The 22,624-nt window shown below is 51.4% G+C and overlaps 1 long non-coding RNA gene across 1 annotated transcript; it reads left to right on the forward strand.

Annotated features, from left to right (window-relative positions):
- Nucleotides 1-10,920: 10,920 nt before the first annotated feature.
- LOC135292748 (uncharacterized) lies at nucleotides 10,921-11,600 on the forward strand. The gene is made up of 2 exons (XR_010354916.1): nucleotides 10,921-10,995; nucleotides 11,288-11,600. It is a non-coding gene; the product is annotated as an uncharacterized LOC135292748 (long non-coding RNA).
- The last annotated feature ends 11,024 nt before the right edge of the window (nucleotides 11,601-22,624 follow it).

Raw genomic sequence — 22,624 nt, forward strand, 5'->3', positions numbered from 1 at the left:
TGATTGTGCTCCCGGCTTCCCCTCCAACTGGATTGGTGACTATTTCTGATGGCCTGGAATATGCCAAGAATGAAATTCAATTCTCAAAAGCAGATGCTCTGTGAGACCTGTTCCATGTACTAAGCATACCAACAGGACAATTTATTATTCTAGTGGCACAAGAGCTGCCTGCTGGAAACAATATTTGTTGGGTTGCATTCCTGGCAGGCTCAATTCCTGTATCTCTGTGTGATGATGGTCCTCCCACCCCACCTGCGCACTGCAGAAGAAGGGAACTATCTTGTACTAGGTTATAGTCTCCCATTTTAATTTGCATAGCGCAAAATCCTGATAGGAATCACATGAGAATGGATTCACACGCTGCTTGTTAGAAAGGTCACGGATGTGCATGGTCACAGTAATAATCACAACTAAAAGAGGTTTGTGAGTTTCAAATTCACACGCCATAGAGGTCCTGCTTTCAGGTGGGACAAGAAATGCCGGCATGGAGTCAGGTTTCCCTCAATCTTCAACTGCTTGGTCATTAATCCTTAAAATAGTGTAAAGAGTTTTTACATTATTAATCCCTTTTAGCCAGTTAGGTCCTGAATATTTTTGAGTGTTTCATCTAGCAGGATCTCGCAGGCCAAGGAGATCATGATGGTAGTGACAGTCACCTACTGTGCCTTGGATTCCGATCAGAAATATCAGGAAGACAATGATGGTGTGAAGCGCATCTTGGTTTCTTCTGTTCTTTCTGAGGTCCACTTGTGTACTCCTCTTGCCTTTTGCAGAAGTCTTTTAATTCTGGAACAGTGTAGCCAAGAGGTGAACGCTTCAAGCCTAAAAGGCTGTATAAGTGATTAATAATACTAAATAGAGTCCTTTCCATTTTGGGATAAGAGGCTTTCCCCCAGGGGATTTGATGTATACCTGGTCCCCAGGCTGGACTTGTGGAGAGGAGCATCCTCTTGCTCCTCTGCTCAAAATGTGTTGATTTATTTGCTGCAGCTGTTTTGTCAGTTGCACAGCATGGTTCTGCAGATACCCCTCCCCAACCTGTACAATGTCTTCCCCTTGACAGTTATGCTTATATGGTCTTCTGTACAGTATTTCAAAGGGATTCAGATTTTCTTTTGTTCTTGGTCTTCTCAAATCCATAATAAAGCAAAAAGTAGGGCCTGGGGCCAAGGTATGTTGGCCCCTTGTCCAGTTTTGACTATTTGTTGTTTTAGCAGATAATTCCTCTTTTCCTCTTGGCTGCTGGCCTGTGGCCAATACAGCATGTGCAGGTGCCAGTGGATTTGGAGATTATTGCAAAGTTGCTGTGCAATATTTGCTAGGAAACGTGGCTCTCGATCAGAGGAGATGTCTAAAGGCACTCTGAACCAGGGCATTATGCTGTTTAACCAAATCTTGACAACTTCTTTAGCTTTATTTTTTTGGGTCGGGCATGCTTCAGGTGACGCTGAGAAGGTATCAGTGAAAGGTGAAAGGTATTTATAGCCCCATTTTCTTGGCAATTGAGAAAAGTCAACTTGCCAGTGCTGTCCAGGATATTGTCCCTTGTCTACTATGCCAAGCTCAACTCTAGTCCTAGTTTGTGGATTGGTTCTAAGACATCATTTCACACCCTTGGGTTACCAGCTTTCCACTAGAGTACAGGTTGCATCTTACTCTTGTCCTTCTCAAATAATTATGTAAGGCATCCTCTTCCCAGTGTATACAATTATGTTCATCTGTAATTAATTTTCACAATGCTTTTTCAGGTATTACTGTCTATACCTGAGGAGTTGCAAAAACAATATGTTTCCATTCTGCTCATAAATTCCTTGCTAATTCTAGATCTTTCTGATTATACGACATACATCATTGTCATATTGTTCCTTACCTTTGGGAATTAGTGCCCAAAACTCAGCATGGCTTTGTTCTGCTGCTCTTTTTGCAACCTGTTACCCCTTTTGGGGTCTGTTTCTCCTTTCTGATGTCCTTTGCAGTGCATAACTGCAACCACTTGAGGTACTAGTACTGCCTCCAGCAATTTTAAGATTTCCTCTTGATGCTTAATTTGCTTTCCTTGAGCTGTCAATAGTCCTTTTCTTTGCAAACAGCTTCATGGCACATATTACTCTGAAGGCATACTTGGAATCTGTTCATATATGATCCTTTTTCCTCAGGCTGGTCAGAAGGTACAGCTTAAAGTGATTATCACTGCCTTCTGAGCTGACTTGCTCTGTGCTAATTGTATATCCTGATTTTCACTGATCTGCTCTTACAAAGCCACTCCCATCTGTGTACTGAGATTCTGCTCCTGGATTTGGGCTTTCTTTAAGATCTGGGCAGCTGGAATAAAGTGGACTTCATGGTCTTGATAGAGTCATGCTACAAAGGTTCCTTGTCTGTCTGGTGAGTGGCCAGGAATGCTGCTGGATTAACTAGAGAAGAGATTAGTTTGGTAATACCACATTGTTCCACCAAAATTGCCTGATGTTTAAGCAATCTGGAGGGTGAAAGCCAACGCCCACCCTTTTGCTCAAGAAGTGCTGCTACTGAATGTGAGATAAATACAATTATTTGTTGACCTCGAGTGAATTCTCAGGCTTCTTGGATGTTTGAAACAAGAGCAGCAACTGCTCACACTCAGGCTGTCCCCTACTCACTTCATCCAGTTGTTTTGAGAAGTAGGCTATTGCTCTCTTCTATGGGCCAATTGTTTGGGCCGCTACAAGGACTACAATCTCTACGCCCCCTACACAACAAACAAGGGATCAGAGGGTTACAAGGAGCATAGGGCATCAGCCACTTTGCTTTCCCTGCCACTCCCGTCATCAGAAAATGGAAATGCAGGTAGAACTACTGCACTTGGTTCCTGTCAGCTTGTAAATCTCATTTGTGTCAGAGTCACTCTGGCCTTTCTCACCATCTACTTCTTCCTTGTCCCTCACCTGCCAAGCCCCTCTGGCTGACAATGCAAATGCAGTTCTACACATTCACACTCTTTCATACAACACAAAAGGGTACTTAGGGGCTTTCCCACAAACTAGAAAATTGTCTGAGTGCTTAAGGTGCTCCGAGCATCCAAAAGATATCATCCTATTGCTGGAAAAATTCCCCGCTAGGCTGCCAGGGACCTATGTCCTCCAGAACCTCCTCAGAGTATTTTAAGTTCTCTAGACAATCAATTTCCAATTTGCAAGACCATTGTCCTGGTTCGGGGCTTGTTTGGGACATAATCCCCAAAGGGGCTTCTCTACAAAAGCAGCTCCAATTGCCCCTCCCCCCTCCAACCGGTTCGGGAGAAAATATCTCCTTGGACAAAAAGCGGAAAGAAACATGTTTATTAAACAATAGAACCCAAACAATATTAAACAATAAAACTTCTCACTACTCCAAAAAAAAAAAAAGCAAACTCAGAACAGTCCCCTCCCCAGGTTGCAGCTCGGCTCACTCAGTCTCTGATCAGTCTCTCTGGTGCTGGAAACGCTGCGGCCCAGGCCCGGCCAGGGGGCCACAGGTGGAGCTGCCGGTGCTCTTCTGCGTGTTCAGTGCAGAGCAGGCTTGAACAGGTCCAAGAAAAAGGAAAAATCACAGTCCAGGGAACTTCTTTGCCTCAGCTAGCTAAAACTAACTAAAAGCAAAAAAAAAAAAAAAAAAAAAAAAAGGGTAAAAAGGAGCTCTGTCCGGCTGTCTGTCCATCCGCAGACAACACAGTCCAGGAGCAGGATTGTGTAGGAGTGAGAGCAGTCTGAAAACAAACTGCGCGCTTCTTCCCTCCCTTCTTCACTGTCTGGAAGAGAATCTTAAAAGTGTAAAACTTATTATTCAGTATAAACAGAACAAGACGACTGGGGATAAAAGCATCATATAGTCAACCCAGGACAACCATACAACACTGTTTCCCTCTGAGACTGTGTCTCCACTTCTTGCATTCTTAGAGATGAACCTTGGAACACACACTCAGTTTTCTGACTACTTCTACTCCAATTAATAGCATTCCATCCCCAAAGGAAAAAGGTAACAGTGTTGAGCACATTCCCTTCCTTATCTTCACATCAGCAAAGAATAAACGATGTTGCATTGACAGATTTAACACATGGACACACACACGATATTATACCAGACTTAATAAACTCTCTAAACCAGCTCCCAGTCCAAATTCCAGCCACATTTAATCAATGCCAGTTAGCATACTACTCCCGAACTCTGGGACTCTAACCCACCAAGGGGACACTCGCCCCTGACCCGGGACCGTGTAGGTGGGACTCCCTGTGCCACCTGTGCAAGGCACCCATCAGACTTGAACCCACATGGTGTGAATGAGCTGTGTAGGCAGGGGCCTCTGTGTATGACAAACAAGTGAGTATTGCTTTATACCATGGGTAACAAAGGAACAGACAGAACAAATGCGAGCGCTTAGTGATAAAGAGTTTTTCCATATGACATACTTCACATCCTTGTCTGTCCCAGCATGGATCCAGGGTCTGTGGAGGCACCAGTTTCTTGCCTGTGGAATGGTCTACCTCCCCCAAGAGGAAAGAGGTAGCTGGAGGAAGAGCTTGCCAGGCTGCTCTCCATCCTTTAGCAGCAGCCCTGGGTGAGTGGAGAAGTCCCAGCCGAGCACAAATGTGCCAAGGGAACAGCCGTGCACAGGAAGGCTCGGTGGGAAGGATGATCCAGGAACCATGGGCCTGGCAGCCTGAGCTTGCTCCCGGGAAAGGCCTTGGAGCAGATCCTCCTGAGGGCCATCCCATGGCACGTGCAGGGAACCAGGGGGTCTGCTGGAGGCTGGGAAAGCTCTGCGGAGGGACAGGGACAGCTGGGGGTCCTGGCGGGGTGTTGAGGGCTCCTGTGCGGGTGTTTGGGGGGATTGGTGTTGGGGGGCAGGTTGGGGAAGGAGTTGTCTGGAAGGGGAGAGGTCTAGGCTGGAATTGGAGTCAGTTTGAAGACAGCATCTGTGGTTTGGTGGAGCATTGTTTATGGAGGGCAGAAAGAATACCTGTGACTATTTCTGTTCATGGTCCTGATTATCCTGCAGGGAAGAAGAGGACTTGCATTCTTTTAGAGCTTCTATTCCTTAAGGGAATGAGGATGTTACCATCTGTTCATTGAAAACCATTTGAAAGCAAAGAATGGCCTTCTGTTCACCTCTGGGTAGTGTGATGTTTGTAAAGTGACTCCCAATGCATGACATCAAGGCACATGACTTGCTGCTTTGAGAGGGGAAGGCAATTTCCAACTCTCATGTTCTCAGGCCATCACAATTGATTGGGGGAGTTTGCAACTTTTTTGGAACTACTTGAGTTGAGAAATGGAAAGTAAAGCTTTCCTGAAGTGAGGAGTCTTTAATGCCAGATTCTTCTGTGTCATCACGGTAAAGAGGCTTTTGTGCTGCAGGAAATTACTTTAATGAGAAAACACTTCCAGCATGTAGTACGAGCTTCTGACAGACACCAAGTGTTGCAGCAGAGCTCCAGGCGCTACTGCCAACAGCCCCTGCAGGGAGGAGCACAGCTCCCAGTGCACGTGGGCTTTGGCTCCCTGTGGCACAGAAGCCCCCCGGGGCACAGGTCTCTGGGGCAGGAGAGGGGCAGCAGCGCTGCCAGGGCTCGGGGGGTGGCAGCTCTGCTTGGGCGGGGACTCTGCCACACCTGCTGATGGCAGCGCTGCCCGGGCCCCAGGGCTCAGAGCAGCATTGGTGCCCTGGCCCACACGTTCCCTGTGCCTGTCACAGCCGCGGGTTTAGGATGGCCAGCAGCCGGGACGTGTCCCAAGGAGGCCGTGCCAGCTTCCGTGGAAGGCACCCGTGCCCTTGCCAGCGCGGCTGCCTCGGCAGCCCTGGGGGCTACTTCTGCTGCCCTGAGCCCGCAGAGCAGGGCAGCGTTTGCTGATGGGCTGAGCCCTTCCTAAAAATCCTGTCGGATTGCCTTAGACACTTGGGGCCAGAGATTCCTTCCAACCGGGGCCACTTTGGGTGGGCTGGGGGCGGCCCCAGGGCAGGTGGCAGTGTGTGCAAGGTTCCTTTGTGACACGCTGCAGCACGGTCACGGTGGCATGGAATGGAGGAGTGTGTCCTTTGTGACACGTGGTGACATAGGAGCTGGGGGTGACAAGAACACTCCACAGCGCTCGGAGCAGGCGACGGGACAGGACGGGACAGAGCGGTGCTGTGAGGAGCCCCCGCACAGCGCACTCGTTCCTGTTTGACCTGGAGCTTTTCTGAGGCGTTGTTCCTGCAGCTGACCTCGAGGCCAGACCTCAGGACCTGGTGACCTGTGGCCTTCCGAGGCTTGTGTTTGGCAGTGCCCTCGAGGGCAGAGCGTGGGACTTGGTGCTCTGGAGCTTTTCCAAGGCATCTGTCCTGCTACTAGCTCCAGTCACTGACATGGAGCAGAGACCCCCAAGAGACCCTAGGATGGCCTGGGTGGAGGAGGAGGAAGAAGGCTCTGGAGCTGACCCAGGACAGGAGACAGAAGAGGTGGTGCCATTCCATCCACCACAGGAGGGTGAGTGGCAGAGTTGGGCCGTAGGACTGGAGTCTGCAGCCAGCTTGGCCCCATCCTGTGGCATATCCCATCCCATCCCATCCCATCCCATCCCATCCCATCCCATCCCATCCCATCCCATCCCATCCCATCCCCTGGGGAAATGCCCATGGACAGGACAGAAGAGGGCCCAGGCAGACACCCCGCAGTGGCCGTGCTCCATCCCCCTGGGGCACCCCGGGGCTGTCCCTGCCTGGGGAGCGCAGGGCTGGGCTGTGTTCTCTGGCCTCTCCCGCAGCCCCTCAGCTCTGGCTGTGCTCGCTCTTTGCCAGATGCAGCCGTGGAGCGCACACAAGAGCAGCAATCCAGCCGTGGCCGCTTCCGCAAAACAGCGCAGGTACCTGCAGCCATGCCCACCTGGGCTGGGCCTGCTGTCCCTGCTCAGCCGAGCACCGTGTGTGGAGCACTCCATGGAACATCCCTGGCTTCTTGCCCTTCTCCTACAGCTCGTTTGCAAATTCATCAAGAGGATTCGGCAGGAAGAGACCATCACCAGGGGCGCTGCGTACAGACCATACTCGCCCATCTTCCAAAGCAAGACCAGTGCTGCCCTGCTGTATATGCTTGTAGAGGAGGATTGTTACCATCCAAAGCAAGTAAGCAGCCTGTGGCCAGCGTTTCATCCTCCCAGGAACTCCTTGGCCTCCCCAGCCACGCCTGCTGGTCCTTGTGAGCCTTTGAGGCCATCACAGTGTGGTGGGATGGGAAGAACATCTCTGGGGAAGCTGGGGACATTGCTCCCTCTGGCAGCTTTCCAAGTCTCCCTGTGCCTTCTCCAGGTGCCCGCCATGGTGAGGTACATCCACCAGTGGCTCCTGGCCAATGATTCCGCTGAGCATAGGCTGGACATGGCCCTGCTGGATCTCACTGAAGCACTGACAAATGACGCAGTCATGACACTACTGCGTGTGGCCCCGTCCTGTGACAGGTAAGGGCCCAGCTGCCCAGAGGGCTCAGGGCTCCCCAGCCCATCACCCTGCACAGCCTGGCCCAGGTGTCTGAGCAGCAGAGACTTCCAGGGCCCTCTGGCTGCTCCCTTTCCCAGCCCTGGCATGTCAGCCCCCGAGCCTGCTGCCGTGCTCCCTCCCTGCCCCTCAGGGCTCTGTCCCCACAGGGCTGGGCTGCCTGGCTGCTGCTGGCCAGGGGCAGAGGGCAGAGGCAGAACTGGCAGCCAGCTCAGCTCCCAGCGGTGCTGTGTCTGACACCCCCCTGAGACAGAGCTCTAACCCTGCAGAGCTGCCACGGCCATGTGGAAAACCATCATGGGCTCAAGCAGGACTGCGGAGCTGGCACAGCTGGTGCTCCTGGATGTGCTGGGGAGCTGGCCGGAGCACAGCACGTGCACCTCCGATGGGGACAAAACGGGTGTCTTTGCCCTGGCTGTGAGTTTCTGCAAGTGGCCTTTGCTGGCCCCAAGGCTGCCTCTCCAGCATCTCTCCATCCTCCTTCCCCCACTGCATCTCCCTGCCTCAGGCACTGGCCTGAAACCTGGCCCAGGGGCAGCTTCAGAGCCACCAGGCCCCCTGCTCCCCCCGCGTCTCTCCGGGCCTCTCCCTGCCACGCTCGGGCCCTGCCACACGGACACCTCGGCACTGAGCGCTCTTTCTGGGCCTTTGTCCTTTGCAGGCAACTCTGGTGATGTGGAAGGTCCTCCAGGTGCCCTGTATCCCACGTATAATGAAGGTGTATTTCCCACACCTGTTTGTGCACCTGCTCTTCCAAGTGTTCTTCAGCACTCTGGATATGCCAGAAGAGGTGGATACATTCTGGAAGGGATGCCAGGAAGAACACGGCCTTGCCACCAGCCCCAACAGGTGCTCCATCCTAGAGCTCCTGTCCCTGCCACGTGGCCTGGGAAGGAGCCAGTGCTCCCAGTGTGACCTGGGCTTTGCTCTGCACACAGGTTTGCAGTGCGGACCCTCAAGTCCCTGCTCTGCCTTCTCCGCTGTGAGGATGTGGTGGTGGCAATGGAACGCAAGGGTGCCTGGGACACGCTGCTCTGTGCTGACACCCACCACTATGCCGTGGGTCTGCTGGCCAGGTGAGACCCCCTTCTCCCCATTGCTCCAGCCACTTGTGCTCTGTGCCCAGGGTGCCCCACACAGTCCCTGTGGCTGTGGGCCAGAGGCCCTTGTCACTGAGGGATGGCCAAGCAGACTGGAAAAGGCTGGGAGAGGAGGCTGCTCTGGAGCAAACCAACTCCCAAATGGCCCAGGGCCCCTTGCTGGGAGGGTGGTGAGGAAAGATGTGAACTGTGTGTGTCACTCCTGGCAGAGGTTTGCCCCACTGGCTCAGGGTCTGGTTTCCTTTTTCCTCTTGTCAGAGAAATTCGCCTGTCATCCATACACTTTTGTTGTGGGATTGCATTCTACCTGCTCGGCCTGCTCAGCAAAGAGATGCCATACTGGGATTTCCCTGCCCTGGTGTTCATTGTGGAGGTGAGCCTGAAGGCCAGCACTGTCTGGCTGAGCTGCCTCCCAGCTCTCTGCCCTCTCGTAGCCGCAGCTGCCTGGGACAGTGCCCGTGCCCTGTGCTGCTGCCTGGGCCCAGCCCTGTGCGGTTCCGGGCTGCTGCTGGCCAGGTGCCCTGTCACTGCCCTGTGCCTTTCAGGTCCTCGAGTGCCTGGACTTGAGGGAATGCAGCGACAGTGTTCTGGAGATCATGACAAAGAACCTGCGGAGCGAGGACGGGGAGAGGCGTCACTTGGCACTCCGAGGCCTCGTGGTGCTGGGCAAGAATCCCTTGATGGTGAGAAGGGGGCAGTGGCTGAAGCCCTGCCGGCAGTGTGGGGCTGGAAAACGCTGTCACTTGGGCTTGGCTGGGCTTTGGGCCCGGGGCAGCTGCTCCCAGCTCTCCTGCCTCCCGCTTCAGCTGCCCGAGTGCTTCGGGACGGGCTTTGGCCTCTAGGCCCTGCTGCAGCCGGGTGGCCTTTCACAAACTTGTGTTCCACACAGGCCGAAAAAATGTGGAGCCTGACTGAAAGTCTTGTGGAGCTCCTGGAGGAAAATGATAGTGACGTGATCAGGATGACCATTCTCCTACTCAGATATTTATTCCTGGATAATGGTACCCCAATACCCAGCTCCCTCGCCCTGCAGCTGGCTGAGGCGCTCCTGCCACTCTTTGACCGCGTAAGGCTCTGTGCCCACAGCCACGGCCACTGGCGGCTGCCCGGGCACTTGGTGCCCTGTGGAGATGCAGGCCTGTGCCCTGCTGGACCCGAAGCAGCTGATGCTGAGCTCTTTTGTTCTTGCTTTCATACAGGATGATAGCCAGGTGCAGCTGAGCTCCATGATGGTCTTTCAAGAGATGCTGGAGTTATTAACGGAAGATGGAAAACATGCCCTGAAGTCACCCGTGCACCACAGCCTGCTGCCACTCTACTTCCACTGCCATGATGAGAATCAGATTGTTGCTGAGGTGAGGACTTGTGGCCGGCTGCTGTCTCCCTGGCAGGGGGCTGGGCTGCCTCCTGTCCTGGCGCTTTGCAGGCTGCAGCCTCCCCCAGGCTGTGGCACTGGGATGCTCCTGTGCCCTGGGCTGTGGGGCCATCTCCACGTTTCTGCTGCTCTCCAGTGTTCTCGGGAAACGCTGCTTTGTGCAGCCAAGTTCCTGAAGAGGAGGGATATAAAAAAGCTGGTGAAGGAGGAAAAACTGTGGAAGTTCAGCAAGTGCCTGGTAAGGACGACCGAGAATCCCCAACCTCAGGCTGGAGAAGGCCCCTGAGCGCGGTGCTCAGTGTGCGGGGCTGGCAGCTGTGCCCCTGCCCGCTGCTGCACCCAGAGGCGGCGCGGGCTCTTCTCCAGGCTGCTGTGGGCCCGAGCCGGGTGCCCATGGAGCCCCGGCGCGGCGGGGCTGCGGGGCGGCCCCGCGGCTCCCCGGGCAGCAGCCGGGCCTCTGCCCCCTGCGGAGCCCGGCGCCAGCGGCTGCTGGCCGCGCCTCAGGGCTGTGCGGGCAGGGGAGGCCGGGGCTGGGCACAGGGAGCGCCCGCCACAGGGGCTGAGCCCGCGCCGAGCCTTCCCTGCTGCCGCTCTCTGCAGCTGGCAGAGGACACGAGCCGAGCGGCCGAGCAGCTGCGCCGGGCCCTGCGCTACCTGGAGAGCCCCCAGGAGCCCCTGCGAGAGGCGGCCATCAGGTTCATGGGTGAGCCCCGAGGCCGGGCTCCCTCCCCGGCCCGCCGCAGCTCGGCCCCAGCCCCGCCCGCTGCCCCGGCAGCGCCATCCGGGCCCGGCGCCGTGGAGCCCCGCCTGGCCCGGGCGCTGCTGCCGCCCTCTGGCAGCCGTGCCCTTGGGCGGCAGCGTGCGGCAAGGGCCCGGGCTGAGCCCTGCCGGGCCAGCAGGGCGTGTGGCCGCAGCGCTGGCAGCGCCGCTGGCAGGGAGCTGTGCCGCTGCCGCCGTGACAGGCTCTGTGTTCACAGGGGTGGCCGGGCGGCACCTGAGGGGGCAGCCAGGAGAGCTCCTGATGATCTACACTGGTGAGTGAGGGCAGCGGGCTGACACCAGTGGTTGGCGGGTGAAGACCTGCAAGCCCTGCCCCAGCTGTGGAGGGCTCTGCTCCCGGTGCAGAGGAAGGCTGGTCTGGGCAGAGCACACACAGATTTTAAGGCCACGTGGAGGATCCATAGCCAGCAGCTTCAGGCTGATCCCCTTGGTCCCTGCTCCCTCCTGGCCATGGCAAGAGCCGGCTGGGATGGCCCTGGCAGGGGACTCTGCTCGCATCCCCACAGGTCCAGGTTCTGACCGTGACTCTGTTCCTTTCTCTTGCAGCCCTTGAAGAAATGGCCAGTGACATCAGCCTTGGTGTCGGAAGCCTGGCAATTGAAACATTGTGCATCCTGAGGTCAGCAGAGTGGGCTCCAATCTCCAGGTTCCAGAGGCTGCAAGATCAGCTGCGCAGGGTGTGGAAGGCTCGGCCGCGTCTCTCGCGTCTCCGCAGGCTGAGCTGCTGGAGCTCAGTGGAGAACTAATCCCAGAGGCTCTTTTTGCTGGGACCCCCTGAGTAATGGGGAATTTTTTTTTCTTCTAAAATGTTCTCCTTTTTGTTTGCTTTTACTTTATAAATATAGAATGCGTTATAATACACAGGCTCCAGGATGTTTCTTTTGCTGCCCTGCATCCACAGGGCATAGATGAGGAGGGGGAAAATGGTGCTTGCACTCAGCCAGCTGCCCAGGCGTGCAGTGCTGCAGGGACAATGGCCAGAAGCCCCTTGGCCTGTGGTGGTTCTGCTGAAGCCTTTTTGCTGCCGGCAGAGCGGGTGGGCAGGGCCGGCGCTGCGGGGATCCCTGCTGGAGCGGTGCCTGGAGATGGCCACAAGGCCTGTGGCAGGCAGGAAGCGCCATCCGTGTCCTCCTGGCCGTGTGCTGCTGGCTGCATTGCTGAGGGCTCCCAGGTGCCTCTGGCTGGGGCTCCTCTGGAGCTCCTGTGGGGCTGCGGCGCTGCTGCCGGGCAGCTTGGCCGGGCTGGGGGAGAGCCTGAGGGGCTGGGGCACTGGGAAGCCCTGAGCAATTGGGTGTCAGAGGCCATGAGCAGCCCCCTGGCAGCCGCCTTGTTCCTGACAGCCGGCTGCTCTGGCGCTTCCTCAGTGGGCGTTTGGAGGGAACCCCTGGCATCAGGTGTGGAACCCTGGTCCCGGCCTTTCAGGGCTGTGAGGCCAGGAGTTATGGGGCTGGGCGTGTGCCCTCCCTGTGCTCAAGACTGGAGCCCGCGGCCCCTCAGCCTTAGGCACTGAGCTCCAGTGCCTGCTTGCTGAGTCTTGTTCCTGTTGCCGTGGGGGAGGCCGAGCTCTCTGGCTTTAGGCAGGATTGAGCCAGAAGAGCAGCAACTCTGAGCCCAGAGGGGCTGAAGAAAGGCAAATAGAACAATTTTGGTGCCGACACCCAGGAAGGCTCTCCAAGTCCCGGGGAGATGGATAGCCCTCGGGAAAGGAGCTCCCCACCACCAGACTTTTAAGTGGTCCCGAGACTAGACCAGTCTCCCTTGGAAAAGAGAGCCTTAATTACAATAACGCATAAGCAAATTAGTTATTATGAGCGTGCAAATGATCCTCCTATCAGAGTGGCGGCTTATAGGAGAAAGGGAGTACCCATATAAAACTTCTTTGTGCACCAAGACCCTTGTGAGGAAAGGAGGCTGTGAGTATCACGAGGTTTTGGGTCTGGGGGGCTGCTGTGTGCATGTGTGAGTGTGTGTGGAGTATCTGAGACGGGGGCTGGGCAGCCTTGGACCCCTGAAGTGAGTGGGAGCTGCCGTTACCGCGTTTCCGAGATCTCCGCCAAGAAGAAAGCAAGAAATGAACAAGGGAGGCCCCTGGGAGGGATTGACCAAGGAAGGAAGGGAGTCCCTGGTCCAAGAACTTGTGGGAAGGTGCTTGAGCAGCAGAGAGTGACTCAGTAAGGAGACTAAGAAGAAGGGTGATTGAATTAGTTCAATTTCCTTTGAAGAGTTGATAGCTAGAGGTTTAGTATGTGATGAAATAGTGAGAAGAGGTAACCAGAAAAGTGTAAAATAAATGAAGAAAGGAAGGTAGAAATAGATTGAGGAAGAAGGAGAAAATTAAAAAAGAGAAGTGGAAATAGATTGAGAAAGAGAGAAAAATAAATAGGTGTAGAACAAATAGTTTGAGAAGGTAGTGTGACAGAGGAATAAGTGAGGCAGTGGAACCACGGGGTGAGTGTGAGAAACCAAGATTCTCCTGCTACTGGAGTTTGGTGCCGCAAGGGATAAGTCAGGGAAAAAGTAAGTGCCTAAACCCAGGGGCTGCGGATTGTGTGAAAAATTTGCAGGAATTTGGAGGATCTGAGGACAGTGAAGGAAATTCTCAAGAAGAGAGCATTCCTCAAGACAGCCCGCTGGGGATGATGATACAGTTTTAAGATGAATGAGAATCCCGAAGGGGAAAAAGTCAGCAGAAAATGATTAAGTATTGTATGTTTGAATAGACAAAGGAAATGATCCAGAAAAATAATTTCTATTGGCCTAAGTTTGGATTATTTGAGGATTGGATTTGCCAGGCTCTAAATATAGATGTGAATTCCAAAGAGCCTGTTAATCAGGAAGAGAGTGAGTATGCTGCCTTACAGATCCCTGAGGGGAGAAGTGGGTTGTTGTTCAGAAGCAAGAAGGTAAGGGTTACCCGTTGTATCCTTTATTAAGCAAAGAGCAAGTGGTCAAATGGAACAGGCAGGAGCCGTGAGACCCATTGAATCATCTCCCACCCCCCTATGGACAACCTAAGCAGCTAGCTCAGCCTCAAGTCCCTGAGGGTCCCCCTGTGAATCCAAAGGCACCTCTTATTCAAGAGGAACCAGTGGCACACAGCACCAGAGGCAGGGGGAGACAAGGGGTGGAGAATGATGGAGATGAGGGGGAAGAAAGAGAAAATCGATTATTACCCACTTAGAGGCGTTCCAATGGCAAATGCAGGACAGGACCACCTATTAGTTATGCGAGTGCTCCCCTAAATACAGGGGATGTCAGGGAGTCTAAGAAGGAGATGGGCGAGATGCAGAGGACCCCGTTGGAGTGGCAAAATAGTTGGATGAGGTTTTGGCACCAAACACATATACCCGGGTGGAGTTGCAGTCTATCCTAGGAATTTTGTTTACCAGAGAAGAAAGAGAGATGATCTGACAGGCAGGGATGCAGATTTGGGACAGAGAACATCAGGGACCAGAGCGGGGTGATCAGAAATGGCCTGTGCAGGATCCAAATTGGAATAATCAGGACGTGGGGCATAAGCAGAATATGAGTGATCTTCGGTGGACAATTATTCGAGGAATTTGGGAGGCAGTGCCCAGGGGACAAAATATGGGAAAAGCTTTGAGTGAGCATCAAAGAAAGGATGAGTCCCCGGCAGCATGGTTAGAGAGATGAAAGGAGGACTTGCAATTATATTCAGGTATAGATGCTGATTCTGCAGCTGGGTAGGTTCTTTTCAAACCTCAGTTTGTGGTGAAATCTTGGGGAGACATCAGAAAGAAGCTGGAGAAACGAGAAGATTGGCGGGACAGGGGGCTTCAGGAGTTCCTGAGAGAAGCACAAAAGGTGTATGTAAAGAGGGATGAGGAGAAGCAGAGGGCAGATGCAAGAACCTTGGTGGCAGCAGTTAAAGAAATGCAGGCAGCTTTGAATAGAGAAAAACCCTCAGGAAAGAACAAACAGCAGACGTCAGATCCTCTTTTTAGAAACCCAGGACCCACGTGCTTTTTCTGCCACAAGAAGGGACACTTCCAAAATTCTTGCCCTGCCTTTATGTGTACAGGACCCACCTGTTTTTATTGTCATAACAAGGGACACCTACAAAAAAGTTGTAGGAAAAAGCAGCAAGATGAGGAAAATTTTCAGGAAGATTAGGGTGGTCAGGGGCTGTATTTAATGAAGGGGACTGAAACACAACCAGAAGAGCCCTTGATAAAGTTAAAAATAGGTCCCCATAGTGAAGAAATTATATTTTTAGTGGACATGGGAGATTCTAGGTCAACAGTAAGGAAATTACCACAGGGATGTAAGATAAGTCAGGAGAAAATTCCAGTAATTGGAGTTAAGGGAGAGGCTTTTCCAGTTCCTGTATTTAAAGGGGTGCAAATAGAGACAGATGAGAGATTTGGAGTGAGTGACTTATTGTTGCTCCCGGAGGCTGAGAATAATTTGTTGGGCAGAGATTTAACAATAGCCTTGGGAATACAGATAAACCCCTGTGAAGGAAAACTCAAAATCTATTCTTTAAATGAAGAGGATAATCTGGAAATTAATAATACCTTTTGGCATTCAGGTGAAGTAGGGAGGTTGAACATTCCACCCATTCAAGTTGAAATACAAAATCCAGAAATACCAATCTGAGGGAAGCAATATTCAATATCACTGGAGAGGCGGAGGGGATTAAAACAAGTAACTGAAAATTTAATACGGCAAGGAATATTAGAACCTTGCATGCCACCCCATAATACTCCCATTTTACTGGTAAAGAAATCTGACGGGAGCTACAGACTGGTTCAAGATTTAAGGGCAATAAATCAAAGAACTATTCCTCATTTTCCCATAGTAGCTAACCCATATCCTTTGTTGAGTCAATTGCCCCCTAATTACACCTGGTACTGTGTAGTGGATTTGAAAGATGCCTTTTGGACTTGCCCTTTGGATGAGGGCAGTAGACACTATTTTGCCTTTGAGTGGGAAGATCCGGATACAGGTAGAAGGGAACAGCTTGGGTGGATGGTGCTACCGCAAGGTTTCACGGAGTCACCCAATCTTTTTGGGAGAGCATTAGAAAATCTCTTGAAATCTTTTGAGTTGCCCAAAGGTATCTTCTTAGTCAGTGGGAATGGCCCAGAAGGGGGGGGGGGGATTCGTGGCCAGCTGATCCAGTTGACACCCCCTCTCTTGTGGCCATGGCCAGAGCTGGGTGGGATGGCCCTGGCAGGACGGTCTCCTAGGATTCCCACCGATCCAGGCTCTGACTGTGGCTCTGTTCCTCTCCGTTCCAGCCCTTCAAGCCCTGAGGAGAGATGACAGCCCTTCCCAGGCATACATGTTAGTTCAACAGATAGTCAGTGGGAGAGCTGCAGAACTGGCTCAGAAGAACCAGAGTTTGTTGAAGACCTGCAAATGCCATGGAAGATGAGACTGCTTTGAGACCAGAAGAGACCAGCTGGAGCTCCAGGCACCGCTGATGATTGGCACAGCTGAGCCTGTGGGAAACTTGCATGGCTTCAGCCCTCTCCCTGCTTATAGATAGCTCCCTCCCTCCAGTCCTCAGACTCTGCCCATCCCTTCTTTTTCCCTCCATTCTCCCTCCCTTTTCACGGCTCTTTCCCTCTAGTCCTCAGATCCTGCCCTTCCCCTTTTCCCCCTCCCAGCTCATCCCTTTGCTTCGCCTTCCATTAATAAACAGTTTGGCTCCTTCACTTTGCCTGCATCCCTGTGGAGCTGCAGCAGAACAAATCCGGGGCCCTGGGACACACAGGCCCCTGCTGCCGTTCTCTGCCACGCCGTGTTTTGTGCACAGACCCAGAGGAACGAGGGCAGGTCAGGCTGGCACGGTCCCTGTGCTGAAGGTGCAGTTCCACAACCCTGTGCAGGTACAGATCCTGCTGAGCACACGGAAGGCCAGCAGTGGCACAAAGAGCCTGTGTGTCAGGAGCCACATCGTGTCTAAGGCCCTGCCACATTTGATCTGCTGCTGTGCACGTCAGCAAGATAATGAAGAACAGACAGTGAAGGAAACCTTATGGTTGAACTGGTGGGAATGTGACCCTTGAGAGAAACAATGGATTGGTCAATTGATGGGAAATTAACCTGTGAAAGTGGAACAGCACACAATGGAGCTGTGGTTGGCATGGAGGTGGTATCAGAAGCCATTGTGGCCTCATCTGATGCACTGGCCAAGCGTGAGATGACGTCCTAAGTGGAAAAACTGCAGAGGAGGAGATGTCAGGCCTGGTTCTGGTGTGGAGGGATGAAAAGGCCAAAATGCACGCCCTGTTGATGCAGGGGATGCCCTGAAGGTGGGTGGCCTGCCTGCCCCTCCCACTGGAGCACCATGCTGAGATCCCCTGAGAGGAGCCCAGTGCTCCTTGCTCCTCTCTGCTGAAACGTGAGCCTTTGTCTGGGTTCGGGGTGGCCCTGGCTGTGTGAGGGGGGCTACGTGGGCACGAGACAGCCGGTCCTGTCCCTCTGGGTCCCAGCAGTGCCTGGCAGCTGTCCTGCATCCACGTCAGGATGCTGGTCAAGAGCGGTCCTGGAAGCTGAGGCACAGGTCAGGGCCCATGGTGTTCCCTCAGGATACAGCAATCCCGAGGGGTCTCCCTAATTCAAAGAGATCTGCAGACAAATGCACTGTCCACCAAAAGCCCTTTTCTTGAGCTGACGGGAGGGCAGGGTCTGCACCCCACCAAAATGCTTCTCTGCCATGTATAAATTTCAGGGGGTTGATGTAGGAATTGCATCAAAAATACCATCCATCTTTACCCTGCTGAGGTGATTGCATCGGCAGGGGGTTAGAAATACATTCTGTCAGATTCCTGTACTTGAAGCTGATGTCCAGGCGCTGGCCAGAGCGGTCTCCATGCCCTAAAGCAGCACTTCTTCCTCATGGCTTCCCTGCACAGGGCTCATTGCCTACTTGCCCTTCCTTCTTCTGCTAGAATGTGTCTAAAGCTTTCTTCAAGTCCCTCTCCTGTCAAGTTAGGCCCGCCAGGTTTTTCTTATGCTAACTGGTGCTAAGTACTTCCCTGTGTCTGTGCTAAGTACTTGTTTGCTTATGTGAATTGCTTGTGCTTATGTCAGACAAAGGCCTTGTTTCATCCTCCCTTTCTCTTTACCCTGATGCAAATTCTTTTGCAAGATTCCCTCCACAGTCCACAGGACATATGTGCTGTTATGCTGCTCTTTTAATTTTCTACCACATCCATAGGTTCATGATGGTTTAGAGGAGGGTTAATTTTTTTAAAAATTAGAACGGGTTTGCTGAGGAAGCTAAAAATCTGAGGAGCTGTTGGTGATTGCAGATTTGTCCATCACAAGAAGACGTCTGACTCATGATGTTCTCTATCTTTCTCTATTTTAGTGATGATTTTGGTAACTTCTTTGATACCAGTTTGAGTGTCCATAAGGCTCTGTGAGATGCATTTTTGACTTCTGCCACTAGCCATTCTATATTAGGCTGGTACAGTATTTGTTTTGGAACATCAATCTTCCTTCCAGTTTGGAATTTGGGTGCTTCATGATACACATCGTACGCATTCTGCATAAGCTCAAGAGAAGTTATTGTGTGGTGCAGCTCAAGTCACATCCACTTTTGGTTGTGAATTACAAATAGAGAAGTTATTACCATTAGCAGTTTCATTAAATGAATCTGTTGTCATAGTTGTGCAAGCAGATCTCACCCAGGCACATCCCCTTCCCACATAACATACCTGTGACTGTGCATGGGTTACTGGGCTCATTTCACAAATACAAGGGCTGCCCTCAGTGTGCAGACACCAATCCTCTCTGTCAAGCCCTGCATTTTTGCACACAAAATTCAGTGCATCCCTTGGCACACATGCTTTGATACTAAGAGTTTGCCAGTTTCCAGTTTTCTTGTTGAAAATGGCCCAGACATTATGCTGAACGGGACTGAGAGTTACATGAGTTCTTATAACTCCAAGGGCCAAAACTGGAATTACACACTATTTTGTTGCATTCTTAATGGTTAATGTAAAACACTGCAGGGTTCTGTTCATTCTATGTGAAACTGACCAATTGCCACCAAGTGTGGAAGTCTTTTTCAAACTCCTTTGTGGTTTCATTTTTAGTCATGATTTAGTTAATTCTCTTGGCAATTTCCTCAGCTCTCCCTTTTCTAAGTTTTCCTGAGATTACAGACTGTAGCTACAGCAGAGCTTGTCTACACTGAAATGCTAAAGAAATGTTACCCTGTAGTTTCCCATAAAGCCAACGACTGCTGGAAACAATCCTGCTGTGTATTGTTGGCCAGGGTGGTTAATAGGTTAGCTGCCAGGCTGTGGGTTTGGGCAAGTGTTAGCAGGGCTGATCTGAGAGGAGTTTGTGTCTGTCCAATATAAAAACTCACAGTGCTTCATTTATTAAGACTTCTTGATCAATAGAATTTCATATTCCCAGTTCAGACCCAAACTGTCCCCTTAAGCCTTTTTTAGACCTATGATTTGGTGTCTGGCAATGTATCCATGTCTCCCAGCCTTTTAGGCTTTGCTGTATGAACGGGTAGTATTGCTGTTTAATTTTGGATCTATTAGCCTGTATCTTTACCTCCAGCATTTTCAGAGAGTTCCTTGGATTTAGAAGCAACAATTGTTCATATATTTTTCTTACCACAGAGTGAAAGACTATATTATTTCACACATGGGTCCCGTGCTATGCCATTGTTTGCTCATGTAAAGTTGTTTGTTTTAATTTCAAATGCCTATTGTGTGACCCATTCTGTTTTGCTCCTTGTCGAGTACCCAAGGCGTGGTAACTGGTTTCTTCAGATACATTGCCTGCCTTTAGGCAAGCGTTTCAGAAACCTTCAGAAACCTTACACTGGCCCCTGGTAGTATTACAAAGGACACTTACTTTACTAAATTTCCCAGTACAAATGGCTGAGTATTCTGAGTACCTCAGCCCATAAGAGGATGTAGTTGTGCTGTCAGGATTCCATTCATACCTGGGTTGCCATCACACGGTCATGACATTGCGCATGATATACCCTAACAGGATGATTGTGCTCCCGGCTTCCCCTCCAACTGGATTGGTGACTATTTCTGATGGCCTGGAATAAGCCAAGAATGAAATTCAGTTCTCAAAAGCAGATGCTCTGTGAGACCTGTTCCATGTACTAAGCATACCAACAGGACAATTTATTATTCTAGTGGCACAAGAGCTGCCTGCTGGAAACAATATTTGTTGGGTTGCATTCCTGGCAGGCTCAATTCCTGTATCTCTGTGTGATGATGGTCCTCCCACCCCACCTGTGCACTGCAGAAGAAGGGAACTATCTTGTACTAGGTTATAGTCTCCCATTTTAATTTGCATAGCGCAAAATCCTGATAGGAATCACATGAGAATGGATTCACACTCTGCTTTTTAGAAAGGTCACGGATGCGCATGGTCACTGTAGTAATCTCGTCTAAAAGAGGTTTGTGAGTTTCAAATTTACACGCCATAGAGGTCCTGCTTTCAGGTGGGACAAGAAATGCCGGCATGGAGTCAGGTTTTCCTCAATCTTCAACTGCTTGGTCATTAATCCTTAAAATAGCATAAAGTGTTTTTACCTTATTATTCCCTTTTAGCCAATTAGGTCCCAAATATTTTTGAATGTTCCATCTAGCAGGATCTCGCAGGCCAAGGAGATCATGATGGTAGTGACAGTCACCTACTGTGGCTTGGATTCTGATCAGAAATATCGGGAAGACAATGATGGTGTGAAGCGCATCTTGGTTTCTTCTGTTCTTTCTGAGGTCCACTTGTGGACTCCTCTTGCCTTTTGCAGAAGTCTTTTAATTCTGGAATAGTGTAGCCAAGAGGTGAACGCTTCAAGCTTTAAAGGCTGTATAAGTGATTAAAAGTACCAAATAGAGTCCTTTCCATTTTGGGATAAGAGGCTTTCCCCCAGGGGATTTGATGTATACCTGGTCCCCAGGCTGGATTTGTGGAGAGGAGCATCCTCTTGCTCCTCTGCTCAAAATGTGTTGATTTATTTGATGCAGTGTCCTGGTTTCGGGCAAGTTTGGGAGATAACCCCCAAAGGGGCTTCTCTACAAAAGCAGATTCAATTGCCCCTCCCCCCTCCAACCGGTTCGGGAGAAAATATCTCCTTGGAGAAAAGTGGAAAGAAACCTGTTTATTAAACAATAGAAACCAAACAATATTAAACAATAAAACTTCTCACTGATCCAAGGAAAGCAAACTCAGAACAGTCCCCTCCCCTGGTTGCAGCTCAGCTCACTCAGTCTTTGATCAGTCTCTCTGGTGCTGGAAATGCTGCTGCCCCGGCCCGGCCAGGGGCCACAGGTGGAGCTGCCGGTGCTCTTCTGCGTGTTCAGTGCAGAGCAGGCTTGAACAGGTCCAAGAAAAAAGGAAAAAATCACAATCCGGAGAACTTCCTTGCCTCAGCTAGCTAAAACTAACTAAAAGCAAGAAAAAGGGAAAAAAGGAGCTCTGTCCGGCTGTCTGTCCATCCGCAGACAACACAGTCCAGGAGCAGGAATGTGGAGGAGTGAGAGTAGTCTGAAAACAAACTGCGCGCTTCTTCCCTCCCCTCCTCACTGTCTGGAAGAGAGTCTTAAAGGTGTAAAACTTATTATTCAGTATAAACAGAACAAGACGATTGGGGATAAAAGCATCATATAGTCAACACAGGACATTCCACCCCTTATCCCCATATCGTCACCTTACTACTAAAACTAATATATATATTCTAACTCTACAAACACATACATTATACATCTAATATACAGCTATACACAGACAATGGTGGCAACATTCAGCAAACAGTGATATTTATACATGGTTCTCACCCAACAATCAGATCTCCCTGAGGTACACATCGTGTTCTTCCATCTTTTTGCATTATCCACCATGTGCAACCTGGTCCCTGAGCAAAAACAACCCCGCGAATGGGTTTGTCTGTACTCGAGGCAGGATTGATCCAAACTGTCTTCCCTAACAAACCCCTGACATGTACCACTGGGACTTTGTCTCCATCTACTCTGTGCAAAGGCTCTGATTGGGCAGGGCCCACTCGGTTAGTAGAACCTCGGGTATTAACTAACCAGGTGGTCTTTGCCAGATGCTGCTCCCAATTTTTGAAAGATCCCCTACCTAAGGCTTTTAAGGTGGTTTTTAGCAGCCCATTGTACCTTTCCACTTTTCCCGCAGCTGGTGCATGGTAGGGGATATGGTACACCCACTCAATGCCATGTTCTCTGGCCCAGGTGCTGATAAGGCTGTTCTTGAAATGAGTCCCGTTGTCTGACTCAATCCTCTCAGGGGTACCATGTCTCCACAGGACTTGCTTTTCCAGGCCCAGGATGGTGTTCTGGGCAGTAGCATGAGGCACAGGGTAGGCCTCCAACCACCCTGTGGTGGCTTCTACCATTGTGAGCACGTAGCGCTTGCCTTGGCGTGTCTGGGGCAGTGTGATGCAGTCAATCTGCCAGGCCTCCCCATACTTGTACTTGGACCACCGCCCACCATACCATAGGGGCTTCACCCTCTTGGCCTGTTTGATGGCAGCAACGTCTCACAGTCGTGGATAACCTGAGAAATACTGTCCATGGTTAAATCCACCCCTCGGTCTCGTGCCCACTTATAGGTGGCATCTCTACCCTGATGACCTGAGGCATCATGGGCCCATCGAGCTAGGAATAACTCTCCCTTGTGCTCCCAATCTAGGTCTATCTTGGACACCCCTATCTTTGCAGCCTGGTCTACCTGCTCATTGTTTTGGTGCTCCTCATTGGCTCTACTCTTGGGGACATGGGCATCTACATGGCGGACCTTCACAGGTAGCCTCCCTACCCTGGTAGCGATGTCTTTCCACTCTTCAACAGCCCAAATTGGTTTTCCTCTACGCTGCCAATTAGCCTCTTTCCATCTCTC

The sequence above is a fragment of the Passer domesticus genome, unplaced genomic scaffold (genome assembly GCF_036417665.1).
Source record: "Passer domesticus isolate bPasDom1 unplaced genomic scaffold, bPasDom1.hap1 HAP1_SCAFFOLD_44, whole genome shotgun sequence".
In the NCBI taxonomy this organism is placed as follows: domain Eukaryota; kingdom Metazoa; phylum Chordata; class Aves; order Passeriformes; family Passeridae; genus Passer; species Passer domesticus.